The 13126-nt window shown below is 51.4% G+C and overlaps 1 long non-coding RNA gene across 4 annotated transcripts; it reads right to left on the bottom strand.

Annotated features, from left to right (window-relative positions):
- Positions 1–1251: 1251 nt before the first annotated feature.
- LOC130033454 (uncharacterized) lies at positions 1252–12390 on the bottom strand. Of its 4 annotated transcripts, none has more exons than XR_008793968.1 (5): positions 11731–12390; positions 11222–11308; positions 10690–10971; positions 5336–5504; positions 1252–1607 (listed from the first exon to the last, which is right to left on the bottom strand). It is a non-coding gene; the product is annotated as an uncharacterized LOC130033454 (long non-coding RNA). The 4 variants fall into 4 exon arrangements; XR_008793969.1 differs by having other exon boundaries at positions 10690–10763; XR_008793966.1 differs by lacking the exon at positions 11731–12390 and having other exon boundaries at positions 11222–11544.
- Positions 12391–13126: the final 736 nt, after the last annotated feature.

Below are 13126 nucleotides of genomic sequence, written 5' to 3'. Positions count from 1 at the left end.
CCGTGTGGGAGACACAGCAGCCCCGGCAGACCCCCGGCGACCAGAGGTGGCCGTCTGGCGCGGCCGGGTTTCCTGCCTCTGCGGTTTGATGAAATTTCGAGCTCTGATGGAGCCGTGTCACCACAGACCAGAGCTGCCAAACCTCATGGAAGACATACATGTGGGTTTTCCCAATTCCTGCTTCAGCCACTTAAATCCTGGACGCTCTTGCCAGTGACCAGGGAAATTCAGGAACTGAAAACTGAGTAAGAGCAGAATGCTTGCACAATTCCCCGGGCACTTTCCATGACTGGGAAGCGAACTGGAGGGCACAGCGAAGCCCAGAGCAATGTTTCACATCCCCTGATGATGAGACTCTACAAAGAAAAGTCTGGTCCGGTTCCTACAGGGACTGAGAACTCTGTCACCCAGGTGTCAGCCTGGGACGGGGTCGTCAGGGAACGCAGAGGTTAGGAGAGGTGAATACTGGCGAGTTTTAGAGCCAGGGAAGACAGCCCCTTTCTCTTCGGAGAATGCAGAATTCACGATCATCTGAAAGCAAGAGCTGTCCAGGGAAACACATTCAGACTTTCTTCCCCAATGTCCCCCATCACGTAACATCAATGAGAGCAGTGCCTTCGTGGGAAGGGAGCGCGTGAGCATGACAGCTGGTGGGTCTGAACACGGCACAGACAGAGGTTCCAAGAACACCCCGTTCTACTTGTTGCAAAGGACCCCGTGGGTAGAACACAACTCCTGGAAGCTGTGAGCCCCCGACCACCGCCAACCCTGGGAGTGAGTCAGTCTTGGGACCATAGAGATGAACTGATGCCAGTTTTCTGAATGAGTCAGAAGGGAGTACTGAACATGGAGTCCTGGATGGACAACACAGAAAACTTGGACCAGAGAAATCCTAGTCTAAAACTTCCGTGAAAACCTCACTCTTGTAATAGTGCAAGTGCAATCATCTTGTTGATTTTTCTAGAAGGGCTGAACTTAGTTATTGATTTCGGTTAGTGTGAATGCATCTAACAGAAGGGAAAAAAATTATTTTGGGAGGGGGTCACATTCAGCAGTGCTCTAGGCTTACTCCTGGCTCTGAGCTCAGGGATCATTCCTGGCAGACTAGGGGTACCTACGGGGTGCCAGGGATGGAACTTGGGTCAGTCACGTGCAGGCAAGTTCCTTCCACTGACTATCTCTTGGGCCAACAGAGGAAATTATTTTTCACTTTTTTTATTTTATAAAGAAGTTCACAATATTTGATTACATTTAATATTCAAACACCAATCCCATCACCATTACACCTCCCCACCACCATATTTCAGGTGTTTCCATCCCGAACCCCAATTCTTGCCCCAAAGCAGAACTGAAATAATATAATATTTCCCTCTAAGGTTGATTGCCTCCGACTTTGAATCCCATCAAATGTGGTGCTGTACTCTTGGAATATGGGTCGGGTGTGTCCCAAGAAGTATCACGCCGCAGTCCAGGGAACAGTTCGATCCTGGGTGAGGCTTAGTCTGAGCATGTGGAGCACAGCTGTGAGCAGGGCAGCGGTTGGGTTCTGGAGGTTTTCGGTTGCCAGGGCTGAGTCCCTTGGTGCAGGGAGGGGTCTCACCCGAACCCTAACAGAGAGAATTTTTAAGTTGAGCAAGTTCTCTCTCCTCTTTCCCTTTCTTCTATCACTCCAGAGAAATAGATCTTGCACACGGAAGAAAAGCTTTCAAAAAGCATCCCATTAAAAAAAAATAAGCATCGCATTATTTATGCCAGACGTGTTTCCCTAAAGCTCCATGACTTACACACGAGAACAATGAAACGTTTACCCAGAAGCCCGCTAGCTCTTGCCCTAAGTGTCCAGTTTCACCAGAAGAGACGACATCCGTCTACCACCAAGTGCTGGGGGATTCTTCCTGATTCTGAATTATTTATGTTAAAGTGTTTAACTACAGGGTGAGGACATGAGTTTTCTGTTCCCACCCACCCCATAACTAACCAGAAAAAAAAGTGGGGGACTCAGATCAGAGAGCCACACGGTGCCTGGTATTTTTTAAACCTACTGACCCCGGCCCCCTAAGTAATAAACTGTTCACTCCATTCTCGTCTGTGCTCCAGAGTACACATCAGGCCAGATGGAAATTCCACTGACTAAATTAAATCACACTAATTGGGCATCAAATTTCCCCTGAAAATGTTCCTTCCCAGCATCACAGATGAGGTATCGTGTGGGTGTCGGATGTGCGACTGAAGAGGAAACTCATTCTTTCTGCACAAATAAATCATTCACATCCAGTTTACTGCATTTTCTTATTGGCTCCTGGAAATGATCAAATGTAGGATGTGGGAAATTTAACTGCTCCGACATTCAAAAGGGCTATTCAGCGCTGGAAACAGGAGTAAGAAGCGAGATGGCTCAACCCTTCCTAGATAAGCTCCGTTCCTTTGCAAAAACAATTCTGGACAATCGAAGGCTGCGTCTGGGCTACAGACAAACCCAGATGTTGGACCCCTGTCAGCGTCCAAGACAGTCTGTCCTTCAAATAATACCAGTGGTCTTTATTTGTTTTTGTTTTGGGGTGGTGGCGGCTTTTTTTTAGCTTGTTGGGTCACACCCGGCGACGCACAGGGGTTACTTCTGACTCTGCTCTCAGGAATTACTCCTGGCAGTGCTCGGGAGACCATATGGGATGCCGGGGATCAAACCCGGGTTGGCAGCGTGCAAAGCAAACACCCTCCCTGCTGTGCTATCGCTCCAGCTCTAGCCTGGGACTTTCTAGGGTCACATCAATCCTCGTTCGTGGCATCACCGAGAGCCCAGGTATAAGTCACTTTACGGTAGGGTCAGAGTGATAGTACAGCAAGGTAGGGCACTTGCCTTGCACACAGCCGACCCTTGTTCAATCTCTAGCACCTCATCTAGAGCCCTGAGTCCCTCCAGGAGTGATTCCCTGAGCACAAAGCCAGGAATAAGCCCTGAGAGCCGCTGGATGTACAACCACCTCACATCACCCAAAGTCACCTTACAGCTAGGAAAGCCCCATACAGGTCTGTAAATTGCAAGGAACAGAACAGCTTTCAGCTATTACATGGTTTTCGTGATGATCTGAAGATGACTTGAACCTCCACATTTTGGGTTTATGCCCGATGGTGATTATGTACGCCTTCAAAGGCTCTGAAATTCTTCAGCCAACGTCATCATCAACAGTGACAAGTGCTATTAATCGCGGATGCCCTCATATGGTGCAATAAAGTGGGTCCTTCACTTCTCTGATTTTCTGCCCCCAAACCAAAAAGCATCATGAGGAAAACACTAGCTAAGGGAGGTCGGAGCGATAGTTACAGCAGGGAGGGCATTTGCCTTGCATGTGGCCACCCCACGTTCGATCCCCGGCATCCCATATGGTCCCCCGAAACCCCACCCAGGAGTAATTCCTGAGCATCGAGCCAGGAGTCAGCTCTTAGCACCACTGGGTGTGGCCAAAAACCAAAAACAGAAAAGAAAAATATGAGGCACAGGAGAGGGACGTCCAGCAGAATGCTCCAACCACGCCTCCTTCGAACTGGGACAAACATCCAACAGAACGGAAATCAGGGCAGGTGCTGGTGGTGCCGGGGCCTGGGCGAGTCCTGGGACACGAGGAGCCAGGCAGGCACTCGGGAGCCCGTAAAAGTGGACCGAGTGGGTAATGATGCGTCGGGACTGGCTTAGTAATGCAGCCAATGTACCAAAGTCAAGATGGTCTGAGTCATAGGGAGCGTGGGGTGGGGACGGCACCCTGCACCACTTCTCAAAGTTTCCCCAAGAGAAAACTGTGTCCTTAAAAACAATCTTTACAACTCAGTCCTAGCATCATGTCTGCAACTTACTCATAAATAGTTCCAGGGCCCGAGCGATAGGACAGCGGGGAGGTCATTTGCCAGGCACACAGCTGACCTGGGTTGGATCCCCATCCTCAGAGGGTCCCTGAGCACCGCAAGGTGTGATGCATGAACGCAGAACTGGGGGTAAGCCCTGAGCACCACTGTGTGTAACCCCTGAACCAAAATAAGAATAATAAATAGCTCCAGGGGGCTGGAGCAATGTGCAGTGGGGACGTTATTTGCCGTGCACACAGCCAGCCTGGTTCGATCCCCGGCATCCCGTAAGGAGCACAGCCAGGAGTAATTCCTAAGCACAGAGCCAGGAGTAAACTCTGAGCACTGTGGCCCCCAAACAAAACAACAACAACCAAAATCGTTTCAATAAAAAGTCTATAGGTAGACCAAGACGGAGGAGTTGGGGCTGACCCTTGTCCCACAGAGGGGGCCAGGCTCGGCTGTGGCTCTGCACGGCTCCCCCAGCACCATGGTGAGACATCAGCGAGAACTGCCCGTGTGTGTACCCCAAAACAAAACAAGAAAAACCGGTGAATGAAATATGATTGGAATATTTGGTAAAGGCTGTTTGAAAATTCTTTCTCCTTGAAAATTCTATTTCTCCTTGAATTTTTCTGTTAGGTTAAAATTATATGAAAATAAATACATATTAAGGCCAAAAAAATACCAGAAACATAAAAGAAGAGCCATATGCTTAAAGGCAGAGATATTTACAACCTCCGTGGAAGGCAATAAAATAATTCCTTAATACAGAGATAGACGAGGAGCCAGAGAGATCGTGGTGGTAGGGCACTTGCATGAGCCAGCCCAAGTTCTGAGTTCGATGCCTGACACCCCATATGGTCCCCTGAGCATTACCAGGAGTGAACCCCGAGCACAGAGCCAGCAGCAAGCCCTGAGCACTGCCAGGAGTGCAGAAAGAAAGAAGGAAAGGAAGAAAGAAGGAAAGGAAGGAAGGAAGGAAGGAAGGAAAGAAGGAAGGAAGGAAGAAGAGAAGAAAGAAAGGAATAGTGGAAGGAAGGCAGAAAGAATGAGGAAGGAAGAAAGGAAGGAAGAAAGAAAGAGAGGAAGAAAGGAGAGACTAATGAACAAATAAGGCACAAAGGCAGGACATGTGTTAATATGCATACACACACACACACACACACACACAAGGTTCAGCAGCAATATCAATGTGCGAAATATACATTTTGTTACAACTGTGGTAACATTTGCCTAATAAATTGGCCATCAAAACAGAAACATCCACAGGCTGAAGCAAATGCATGCAAAGGTCCCAAGTTTGATCCCTGGCCCCGAACGGCCCCCTAAGCATCGCCGGGCCAGCCCTGGGGGCCCCCAGCACCATCAGGTCCGAGCACAGTGAACCAGAAGCCCAGTTGACCGTGCATCACTGGGAGTGGTCCCAAGAATCCCGGAGGCCTGCCTGGGAGGCCCCGAAACAAGTCAAGCCATTGACCCTCAGAAGGAACTCAACTCAGACAAGCATCTGAAAGAAACTCCCCCAAGCTCCACATCTGGAACATGCCACGGAGTGAGGCCACTCTGCCCGGTGTCCCCCGCATCTGGCTGCAAGTCCGGTGGGAGGAAAAGTCTGCCCTGCAGCTCGGTCCCTTTGATCTGGCATTTCCTTGACTCAGTAGAATCTGTTCGGAGGAAATAAGCAAAGAGATGGAAAATTACATCGCAGGCAGCCCATCAGCGCACACTATTTATAATAACATTATGTGAGGAGCTGGGGCCCCGGCCGGCCCGCCGTGAGTCATGCCGGAGCTGGGTGATGGATGGAACTCACCCTGGAAAAACATCCCATCATGAGAGGACATGCTGGCCACGGGAAAGGCTGGCAGTGTGTGGCAGGCAATCGAGAGACCCGCAAGGACTGGTGCCCCCAGCTGAGCTGTGACATGCGCCCCCCCACCCCCACCCCCTGGCCACACTGTGCTGTGGATGAGCCTAGCGCTATCCCCTTTGAATGGGGCCATGGGGGGGGGGCGGGGGGGAGCGATAATAGCACAGTGGGGAGGGCGTTTGCCTTGCAGGCAGCCGACCCAGGTTCGATCCTTAGCATCCCATAGGGTCTCCTAAGCCCCACCAGGAGTAAATCCTGAGTGCAGAGCAAGAAATTACCCCTGAGCATCACCGGGTGTGACCCCAAAACAAAACAAAATTAACGGTGACATCAGCTTGACCACAAAACTCTGCGTTTTCCAGATTCCAGAAAGCCAAGCCTTGGTTGGTCTTTCTGTGGCTCCGTCTTTCCATCCTGGGCTGGGGTGGTCTGAGAGGGCAACGGGGAAGGCGGAATTGGGGGCGAGGGTGCTGGGTGCCTGCTAGTGAGCTCAGAGCCCCGCAACGGTCAGTGCCGGTGGTCCAGATAACTTGCCCCCAAGGCAGAAGGGAGGAGGGGACATGCATGCACTCCTGGGTCGCCAATGGAGGGCGCACCCCGCTGATGCCTGGGTTCAAGCTGAAGGCCGAAGATGGAGTTCACTGACCCACGGCTGTCTCCTGGGAGAGCCCAGGAACGAGACTTCCCAGGACCAGCACAGGCCCCAGAGAGAGAGAGAGGTGGGAACGAAAGGATGCACTGGACACCCGAAAGCCAAAGCCTGGGACAAAGTGATGGACAACAGGGAGGGAGGGCATTTGCCTTGTGCGCAGCCGACCTGGGTTCCATCCCCAGCATCCCATAGGGTCCCCTGAGCACCGCCAGGAGTAACTCCTGAGTGCAAAGCCAGGAGGAACCCCTGAGCATCGCTGGGTGTACCCCAAAAAGAAAAAACGAAAGAAAGAAAGAAAGAAAGAAAGAAAGAAAGAAAGAAAGAAAGAAAGAAAGGTAGGAAGGAGGCAGGGAGGGAGGGTAGAAGAAAAGGAAGGAAGGGAGAGAAGGAAGGAGGTAGAAAGAGAGAGAAAGAGAGAGAGAAAGAAAGAAAGAAAGAAAGAAAGAAAGAAAGAAAGAAAGAAAGAAAGAGAGGCAGGGAGGGAGGGTGGAAGAAAAGGAAGAAAGGAGAGAAGGAAGGAAGGGAGGGAGGGAGGGAGAAAGAAAGAAAAAAGAAAGAGAAAGAAAGAAAGAAAGAAAAAGAGAGAGAAAGAGAAAGAAAGAGAGAAAGAGAAAGAAAGAGAGAAAGAGAAAGAAAGAGAAAGCCAAAGACTACGATGCTGCCTGAGAGTAGATGAGAAGTGGGACAGGCACCACTGAGCTGGGTGTCACTGGCTCTGCTAAGACCAGCCCGAGTGCCCCTGTGGGTGTGAGGGACACTCGCCACCTGGACACCCTCCCCGGAGTGGTCCCCCGAACTAGCAAGCAGAGAGCTCGAGCCCTCCTCCTAAGGGCCTGGACACCTCAAGACGCAGGAGCAGTCAGAGCCAGCGGGAGAGAGAACCACGCCGCTGGCCCCGCTCTGAGCCTCTTCAGGCCTTTGGAAAATAAAGTTTGACTGTGTCTGCCTTCAGAGATCACAAGTTCGGAGAGAACGCAGCCGCCGGGCAGTGCGGACGTCCGTTCTGGCCTGCATGCATGGGATTCGGTAGACGCTGCCAGGGGCCTGAAGAGAATGGACTGTCCAAGGAAGAGGAAGGAAAAGACTTCTCCTGAGAATTCCTTACCACACCTCAGGTGTCTGCATGCGTGAAAGACCGTGTCCTTATAATGTGCCAGAGAAAAGAATCTCAGGAAGGAAATCACAAGGAAAACAACTTACAGGGGCCAAAGAGATATACAGTGGGGTAGGGAGCTGGCCTTGCACGCGGCCCACCTGGGTTTGTCCCCGCCATCCCATATGATTCCCTGAGCCCACCAGGAGCAATCCATGTGTGCAGAGCCAGGAGTAACCCCTGAGCACGGCTAGATGTGGCCCCCAAAACAAACGAAAACATGAACAATCCTCTACTCGAGGATTTTTTTTTTTTAAAGTAGGTAATGGGATATTCTTGATAACCTTTCAGTATCAAAATTGCAAACCACAGGGGCTGGAACGGTAGCACAGCAGGTAGGGCGTTTGCCTTGCATGTGGCCGACCCGGGTTCGATTCCCAGCATCCCATATGGTCCCTTGAGCACCGCCAGGAGTAATTCCTGAGTGCAGAGCCAGGAGTAACTCCTGTGCATCGCCGGGTATGACCCAAAAAGCAAAAAAAAAAAAAAAAAAAATGCAAACCACAATGCTCAAAAGGGGGTGGGGGGGGGGGGGGAGAGAGAGAGAGAGAGAGAGAGAGAGAGAGAGAGAGAGAGGCAGGCAGGGGGTGGGGGGGTGATGGGAGGGAACCTGGGGACACTGGTGCTGGGCTCCACTGTCACACTGTGGGGTCCTCCCAAGTTCCACGGGTGCAGGAGCCACAACCAGGCATACTTGGCCCTGGCACACTGGTGGAGGGACGGGTGTTTGAATACTGTATGACTAAAACCTAATCACGAACACTTTTGTAACGGTCTGTCTTACAGTGATTCAATAAAAAAGTAAAAAAAAAAAAGAAAGAGAAATGCAGATAGAATTATGGCAACTGATCAGCTGCCCTGCAGAGAGGCCCAGAAGGTTCTCCCAAAACTCAGCAACTCTTCCCCCCACCCCCACCCCCATCCCCCAGACTTCAGCCGCGTGGCTTCCCAAGCAACAACTGCAGAGAAAAGGAAGTGCGTATAGCTGACAAATCATTTATGCCTGGCATTAAGTGAAATGACTTTCAGGACAAATTAAGTCGAGTAGAACCATGAACGGTACAGAACAGCGGGCACTTGTGAGGAATGAGAAAGGAATGATGTCTAGTGACGTGAACAAGGCCAAGACGAGTGGCCGGTTGTGTTCTGAAGGCGCTCTCACACGCAGGCTCTCAGTCACTGCCCGGTAGTGCCATTGCCACCGTCCCCAGCTCCCATGGGGCAGAGTTAAGCCTGAGGCTGGTGAGTTTCGGGGCCGGGGTGCCCAGCCACATAGGCCGTCATGACCCCACTGTTATTCTTCATTCATTCGGGATGTAATAAAGTTTGGGTCCCGGGGTGAGCCAAGGAGCTAAATCACCCCACATTCATTTTACAAACCGAACCCACAGAGGTCAGCACTGACAAGTTTTCAAGTGGACACCAAAGGTGCTTAATGGACAGCCAGTGCGTGGCCAGGCCAACCGGGCCTAGCTGGGCAGGGGCCTTCCCAAGGGCTGAGGCAGATCTGAGGGTCTCATAATGAAGTCTTCCCATTAATATTTTTAATTAATTGATTGACTTGGCAAGGGACTAGAGCACACCCTACTGGCCAGCGACTCAGAAACGCAGCCAGGACGCGGGAGGAGGGAATGGAGGTTTCCAGAGAGGCCGCACCCGGCTCCCACACCGACCTGCACCTTAGACAACAGGAAAGTCACTTTCTGCAAAACAGCACATTGCGACGTGCTGCAGAACGAGCACATCTGAAGTGACAGTGTCCAGAGGCCACTGTGAACGTCTCCACAGATCCAGAAACGGAAACAGCCAGGTGTGGCCAATGCCCACAGAGGAAACTTTTGGTAAGAGAATCGGCCACAAGACAGAGCAACCCCTGCAAAGAGCTTCTCCGGGGGCTGGAGCAATAGCACAGTGGGGAGGGCATTTGCCTTGCACACCACTGGCCCAGGTTCAATCCCCAGCATACTATGTGGTCCCCTAGTGCAGAGCCAGGCAGGAGTCACCCCTGAGCATCTCTGGGTGTGACCCAAAAAGCAAAAAAAGGAGAAGGAGAAGGAGAAAAAGGAGAAGGAGAAGGAGAAGGAGAAGGAGAAGGAGGAGAAGGAGGAGAAGGAGGAGGAGAAGAAGAAAGGAGAAGGAGAAGGAGAAGGAGGAGAAGGAGAAGGAAGAAGAAGAAGAAGAAGAAGAAGAAGAAGAAGAAGAAGAAGAAGAAGAAGAAGAAGAAGAAGAAGAAGAAGAAGAAGAAGAGGAGAGAGGAGGAGGAGGGAGGAGGAGGAGGAGGAGGAGGAGGGAGGAGGAGGAGGAGGAGGAGGAGGAGGAGGAGGAGGAGCTTCAGTGCTAAGCTCTAAATCTTACCCTTTACCTTACCCAGGGCTGGAGCCATAGCACAGTGGGTAGGGCGTTTGCCTTGCATGCGGCCAATCCAGCCGACCGGAGTTCGATTCCTCCGCCCCTCTTGGAGAGCTCAGCAAGCTACAGAGAATATCTCGCCCCCTCAGCAAAGCCTGGCAAGCTCCCCGTGACGTATTCGATATGCCAAACACAGTAACAAGTCTCACAATGGAGATGTTACTGGGCCCGCTCGAGCAAATGATGAGCAATGGGAGGACAGTGTGACAGTGCTACCTTACCCAGCTCAGGAGAAGAAGGCGGCAGACTCCTACTGCAGATCCTATCTGGGGGTCCAGGTGCTTATCAGCATTTGAAAGAGATTCCCCACCTTGAGCAGGTGCTTCAAGCTATGCCTCCCAAACTCACAGAGACAAAATCAATCCATTGCCATATACTGGTTTACGGAACACGCATCTATCAATCAGCTTTTTCTTTTTAATTAAAATTTTTAAAAAATTTTAATTTATTTGGTTTGGGGGCCACACCCAATGCTCAGGGGTTATTCCTGTCTGCACTCAAGAACTACTCCTGGCAGGGCTCAGAGGACCATGTGGGGTACCAGGGACAGAACCTGGGTGAGCCACATGCAAGGCAAATGTCCTCCCCACTGTCCTGTCACTCCCTCCCCAGGTTTGGTTATTTTTTTAAGGACACAGTTACATTTCTACCATGGTTAGATGAAAGTCAAGACTCCAGGGCTTCAGGGCAATGCAGAAAAGCATCTCACTTTAATATAACTCTCTGTAAACCCCCAAATCTCTCGAACCAAGCATAAACACCAACTTTGGTGCACTTTTGTAGGGTCTTAGAGAGCTAGAGGGCCATTAGCTGTCCAATGCACGTGACACGAAGTGGGCCTGCAAGAGAGCAAGCATCAGAGCGAGCGTCCCATCCACCCCTCCAACAGCTGCGTCGGCAATTCTGAAGGTTCCGAACCAGCATCTCTCCCCATGCTCAGGACATTGACACTGCCTCCTCCGGAAATGACAGTCGGGGGGCCGAGGCCTGCTGCAGCTCAGCAGGATGGAGGTTCTGAGGGTCGTGGAGGGAAAACAGTCCCAAGTCCTGGGGAGGGCCAGAGACATAATACAGCGGGTAAGGCGCTTGCCTCACATGCTTAATTTGATACCCCCAGACTCATACAGTCCTCTGGGCACTGATTGGCACAATTCCTGAGCACAGGAGCAGGAGGAAACCCAGAACACTGCTGGGAGTGGCCCCCCAAACAGAAAAGGAATGAAAAAGAAATAATTAAGGTTTTAGGGAGCAACCTCAGAATAAAATGAACTGCCCAGAAACATAAAACAAATATTACCTTTGCCATTCCTTTCTTCCAGAGAACCATCTAAATGGGTCACAGAGAGGAGATAGCAGGAAGAGTGCTAGCCTGCACGCAGTCGACCTCATTTTGAGGTAAAACAAACAAACAAGTTAGGTCCGAGGACTGTTCTGCCGAAAACTTGATGCTCTAATCTGACAACTGTCTATGAATGACCCCTTGATAAACACAGTTTGCTGATAGTATCTCAAGAACAATTTCCTTTTAAACTGGTCCCAGACCAGCGACAAGAATATTGACCTGTGTCTTTACTAAATATCCTTCGCAAGAAGGATGTGGGTGGAAATCTCTGGTAATTTGGCCACCCTCCCTTCCCCCGCCCCTCCAAAGCTAGAGCCTTGGGAAAGAACTGTGAGCCAAAACCCAGAGGACGGTAACTCAACTGGGTTTCACCCCCCCACCCCAAAAATGCAGAAACCGAGATGTTCATTGTGCAAGTTTAAAACAGATCAGAGGAAAACGGGGATTCATCATGCATTACTCACGTCTTTTGGTGGTGATTTTTGATCATTTACCCAAACGGGAGCATCCCACAGTTCCCCAGAGCACCCAAGTATCCCATGAATCTTCTCTCCAGAGAAAGGGTGTGTTTGATGGTTGCCCTGGTGATTATCACTGTTGAACGAGCCGGGAATGTAAAAGCAGACCAATGGGGCCAAAGCACAGATGACAAGTGACAGAGTGATGGAGGGGGCTGCACGCTCACCCCTACCCCACCGGGTCTGACCAGGCATGCACCATCCTGCTCACAGTCCAGAGGTCCAGACCCCACTGCAAAGCCGCAAACATGCAAGAGACGAGCATGAGGGAAGCCTGGGTCAACTTCCTGTGCGTCAAAAAGCCTAGTTGACTCGTAAGAAGAAAACCCATGTTGAGTTGCGATGAATTTACCATCAGAAAGGGTCTCAATCAACCAGTAAAAGGATGACGGCAGAACAGAGCCTGTCTGTTCAAGAGCACCGGCCTGAAAAGACCCCAGAGCTCCCACTGGCAGGAGCAACTGCAAAGTCCCGCAAAGCCCACTCCACCGAACACATATCTTGCCACTGAAAGGGGCAACGGAATATTTCGGGGGTGTGCGTGAGCCCACCCAGGCACCCTGGCTTAAGGCCTTGGATTCGGAATCCGGCCTTTGAATTAAATTTGAAGGAATGTAGGCAAATAACAGGTAAGGAAAGGCAATGCCTTCTCTGAGTGCCCAGTTAATAGTTAACCTGATAATGAGGTCAGAACCTCATTCCCTATGTTAAACCACCCCAATTAGGCCGGGCTGGCTGTCTAAGGCTGGGCTGGAGGGCCCAGCTATGGGGGTGTGGGGAGGCCGTGAGAGGTCGCGGCCTCTCCTGGGCACCAAGGACCACTCAGGGCATTTGTTCTCTCTAAACTGGAGGGTTTCTGTCTGTTTGCTTTTTTTCTTACTTTAGTTACTCTTGGTTTGTTATCATTTGTAATATTTATTTTTCGGTTAAACTATAAGCCCAAATTGCATCATCTCTGCTCCAAGAAATCTCCTCCCCCGCCTTGGAGCTGGCTGTTCTGTCGGGGGCATCCGTGGGGGGTCAGGATGCCCGGCGATGCTGAGGTGGGCATGGGTCCGAGGTCCCCCCCCACACACCCACCGAATGGGGACACTCCTGGAAGCCTGTGGCTGGGTCAGCTGGCCACGGCGCCTTGGCCTAGATTCTCCAACAAGAGAGAAGTCGTGGTCAGGCCGGCCAGACCCTGCGTTCCCAGAGAGGCCCCCAGATGTGGCCTGACCCCCACGCGGCCCGGTCTGTCCCCCACTGCCCTCCCCTGCCCCTCGGCCGGCCGCAGCAGGCGGTGGACTTCGTGCAGAGCTGGTCAGCCGGCGGCCCCACCCCCGCCTGGGGACCAGGGGCC

This window comes from Sorex fumeus, unplaced genomic scaffold, assembly GCF_029834395.1.
Source record: "Sorex fumeus unplaced genomic scaffold, SorFum_2.1 ptg000054l, whole genome shotgun sequence".
Classification (NCBI taxonomy): Eukaryota; Metazoa; Chordata; class Mammalia; order Eulipotyphla; family Soricidae; genus Sorex; species Sorex fumeus.
The sequence above is the reverse complement of the archived record's forward strand: the minus strand, read 5'-3'. Positions and strand labels throughout refer to the sequence as shown.